Below are 4,648 nucleotides of genomic sequence, written 5' to 3' on the forward strand. Positions count from 1 at the left end.
ATCATAGAATCCTAGAGTTGGAAGGGACCTCTAAAGGACATCCAATCCAACCACATTCTGCTATGCAGGAAAAGCACAAGCAAAACACTCCCGACTGATGGCCACCCTGCCTCTGTTTAAAAGTTTCTAAAGAAGGAGCTTCCACCGGACTCTGAGGCAGAGCGTTCCACTGTTGAACAATTCTTCTCACTGTCAGGAAGTCCTTCATAATAATGTTCAGGTGGAATCTCCTTTCCTGGCATTTGATTCCATGGCTCCACTGAGTCCTGTTTTGTCTGCCTCTGTAGTATCCTACACTTGGAGGTCTCCCATTTGTAGTGCTGCCAAAGGCAGTTAAGTCACAACAAATTGTGATGTAAAGGTTAAGATGCATACCTCAATCCTACAAACTTAATTCAGTAGAGTCTCACTTATCCAACACTCGCTTATCCAAGGTTCTGGATTATCCAATGCATTTTTGTAGTCAATGTTTTCAATACATCATGATATTTTGGTGCTAAATTTGTAAATATGGCAATTATTACATAGCATTATTGCATACTGAACTACTTTTTCTGTCAAATTTGTTGTATAACATGATGTTTTGGTGTTTAACTTGTAAAATCATAACCTAATTTGATGTTTAATAGGCTTGTCCTTAATCCCTCCTTATTATCCAACATTCTGCCAGCCCATTTATGTTGGATAAGTGAGACTCTACTGTATTATCATCTCAACCTTTCAGTTCTTTCATCTGGACAGGTCAGGAATGCCAAGCCAGTTCTCTTACTATAATGCTCTAGAGAATCAAGAAACAAGAGGATCACCTTCTTGGTTCCGCTTGCAGAGGAAAGGTTGAGAAAAATACCAATGAGTTGCTGTGAGTTTTCCGGGCTGTATGGCCACGTTCCAGAAGCATTCTCTCCTGACGTTTCGCCGGCATCATCAGAGGACGTAAAGTCTGTTGGAAACTAGGCAAGTGGGTTTTTGTTTTGTTTTGTTTTTTCCATGTCAGGAGCAACTTGAGTCGCTTCTGGAGTGAGAGAATTGGTTGTCTGCAAGGACGTTGCCCAGGGGACGCCCGGATGTTTTGATGTTTTTACCATCCTTGTGGGAGGCTTCTCTCATGTCCCCGTAAGGAGCTGGAGCTGATAGAGAGCTGATCATCCGCGCTCTCCCCGGGTGGGATTCGAACCTGGCAGCCTTCAGGTCAGCAACCCAACCTTCAAGTCACGTGGCTTTAGTCCACTACGTCATCGGGGTTTATACGAAACATGAAACAATCAGGGTCAGCTAACACCTCCCAACAAAGGCAGGTAGAAGCCAGGATTTGAAGCTGCAAGGCCATTCCATGTTAATCAAGCTGGCCAACTGCAACATTCACACTTGCCTCAAGCAGACAAGAGTTCTTTCTCCCACTCTGGACATTATTCCACAGATATATAAACCCCACTTACCTAGTTTCCAACAGACCTCACAATCTCTGAGGGTGCCTGTCACAGATGTGGACAAAATGTCAGGAGATAATGCTTCTGGAACGTGGCCATACAGCACAGAAAACTCACAGCAACCCAGTGATTCCGGTCATGAAAGATGTCGACAACACAAAAAGACTGATGTTTGCCGATAGCCCAGAACAGATTACCAGTCATTGTGGGCGGGGAGGCATTTCCTCAGCATATCTGCAACCCAAGAATCGCTCCACTTTCTGCAAATGGAAGTGAAGACGCACTCCCTGGTTATAGTAAAGGACGGTAAAGGTTTCCCCTGACGTTAAGTCCAGTCATGTCTGACTCTGGGGGTTGGTGTTCATCTCCGTTTCTAAGCCGAAGAGCCGGCGTTGTCCGTAGACATCTCCAAGGTCATGTGGCCATAGGCATGACTGCATGGAGCGCTGTTACCTTCCCGCCGGAGCGGTACCTATTGATCTACTCACACTCTGGGAGTTGGTGCTCATCTCCATTTCTAAGCTGAAGAGCCGGCGTTGTCCGTAGACACCTCCAAAGTCATGTGGCTGGCATGACTGCATGGAGCACTGTTACTTTCCCGCCGGAGCGGTACCTATTGATCTACTCACATTTGCATGTTTTCGAACTGCTAGGTTGGCAGGAGCTGGAGCTAACAGCGGGCGCTCAAGCCGCTCCCTGGTTATACGGACACAAAAAGAGCCAAACAGAAAAAGGATCAGAGACCCCATCTATATATATAAAAGAGTGATGGCATCAGGGCAGCGGACAAAACAACAAAACTACAGGCCCCCCAACCTCGAAATTTGACAATACAACCCATCATTCACAGCTCTAGGTTGATACAACAAAAAGAAAAGAAAAATGAAGTCCTAATTACAGGGAGAGGAATAATAGTTTTTATCCAATTGCTGCCAGTTTGAAGGCTAAGCTCCGCCCACTTGGTCTCCTAGCAACCTACTCAGTCCAGGGGACAGGCACAGTTAGGCCTCACTTAGGCCTCTTCCACAGATTATCAGATTTTAACTGGATTATATGGCAGTGTAGACTCAAGGCCCTTCCACACAGCTATATAACCCATTTAGAATCTTATATTATCTGCTTTGAACTGGATTATCTTGACTCCACACTGCCATATAATCCACTTCAGTGTGCATACTAAACATAAAGACAACCATTCAACAGACATTCAATACCACGACTACCTCAACAATTTCTCACCAACACCACCAGACAACACCACAGCAACGCGTGGCCGGGCACAGCTAGTTACTCTATAAAAGAAAAGAGCAAGCAGACCCAGCATTTGGTAATACAGGTATCTATTTTATTAAAAAAGTTACAAACAGGTGGACCGTAGGCTTGTCTTACAAAAGAAGAACCAATGAAAACCAGGCGGGTGGAGTGAAGAGGCGGCCTTTTCCAACCTTTGCAAGGCATCCTTCGCCCGTTGCTCTGCATTTTTGCTCTTTGATCCATGCCTGGATTTGGTTTCCAAACACTTCTCACTGGTAAAAAGGACATACAGTACATTGGATACAAGGAGGGCGTTATTGTTTGAGGGGCCTGTGAGTGGTGTCCAATGTGTCCGTCTCGACAACAAGAGCCGTGTGCTATGAGCTGAGAACCGAGGCCCAGAGTTGGGTCTGACTTGCCCTGCTTTGCAAGTCAAAAAGGGGCATCAGAACACTTCTGGATCCATATCAGCCTACCTAAATCACTCCAACTCCAGCCAATAAAAGGACTGGAAAAACCTTGGGCCTGAAAACGGCCTTTATTTAAAGAGCCTCTCCCAAGCGATTTGAACAAGGACCCGATTCGGAGGGACGTGAGCCTTGTGTGCCGAAAAGACACCTTCATAGATTTGCGTCTCACTGTTAAACGCTGTAAAAGCAACAATTTACCACTGAATGTTTTGGTCCCTTGTTTCAGCCTTTCCTTTTAAAATAGGCATTGATTCAAAATGCAATTTGATCACAATTGTAATCTGCTCATTTAAGAAATTGTACAATTTGAATCCTGGGTCCCATTGGCGCATCTTTCATGATTTCCAACCCGGGAAGCCAGAAGTTAATATTTTTACTATTTTGTAGGACCTCAATGGAGACAACCTTTATGCTGTTACTTCTCTCTTTTCAGATGTAAAGTTGTCTCCCTTCAAATGAAAACTCTAGCTTTTGTTGCCAACGCATTCTCGGCTATTATTGGGCCAATCAATATCACTTAACGGCCAAATAATTTCTTTCTACGCATTGGGTAGGTCAGAATTTAGAGTTTCAATTAAGAAAATCAAAATGTTAAAAAGAATGACGTCCAAATGGCTTGAGATAGGCTCTTGAAATCTGCCGTTATTCATAGCGGATGGGAAGACACGGGTTTCCAGATTAAACTGAAACGCTGCAACTATTTATAACCTCTTTGTTCTGCCTCAATCCTGCGCTTGTTCGCGGATTGAAAGTTTCAAGTATCCAGACCAAAACAAAAAAGAAAAACCCAGTTAAAAACCAGGGAACTTCTGCAGAAGGCAATGGCTGAGAGATGCATTGGGTGACTGCCGTCAAACCAATAAATGGGAAAGAGAAGCAAATACAAAGGGGGGAAACCTGCAGTGCGAGACGAGCACCAAGCAAAGGAAATATTGCTCCAAAATATGAATAGTAGGAGAGATAAAGTATCTTTTAAAGAATGAAAAACCATACAGTCCATTTTAAAAATCTGACATGTGCTCACATTATCATCTTTCAATCCCATTGGGGAAACCCATGCTCCAAGACACAAAGCAAAGGGTTGCTTCCAAGTAAAGTATCAGAAACAAAACGAAGACAGATAGGAGGTGCATCTGCAAGACAACCCGAGTATTTCTAAAAACCTTCCAAAATTCGAATGCCATATAAGAACAGAGAACACGCTGGGTCCTGCTTTGCAAAAGGGAGGTTGTAAAACCCCTACAAATAGAACTGGAACTCTCTTATCTTATCACATGTAAAACGGAACATTTTTCCCCCAACGTTTCAACCAATGACATTTTGGGATGAGAGGAAAACCATTTTCTACTATTGCAAACAAACAAATAAAATAAAAAAATCAAGCACGGATGTGAGGTAATATACAGAAGTAACCATTCGTTTTAAGGCTCAATTTCTTATTCTCCGTTACTAATTTCTTCTTCTGCTTCTCTTTAAAAAAAGGCATTGAGTAGGTAA

This window comes from Anolis carolinensis, unplaced genomic scaffold (assembly GCF_035594765.1).
Source record: "Anolis carolinensis isolate JA03-04 unplaced genomic scaffold, rAnoCar3.1.pri scaffold_12, whole genome shotgun sequence".
Taxonomy (NCBI): domain Eukaryota; kingdom Metazoa; phylum Chordata; class Lepidosauria; order Squamata; family Dactyloidae; genus Anolis; species Anolis carolinensis.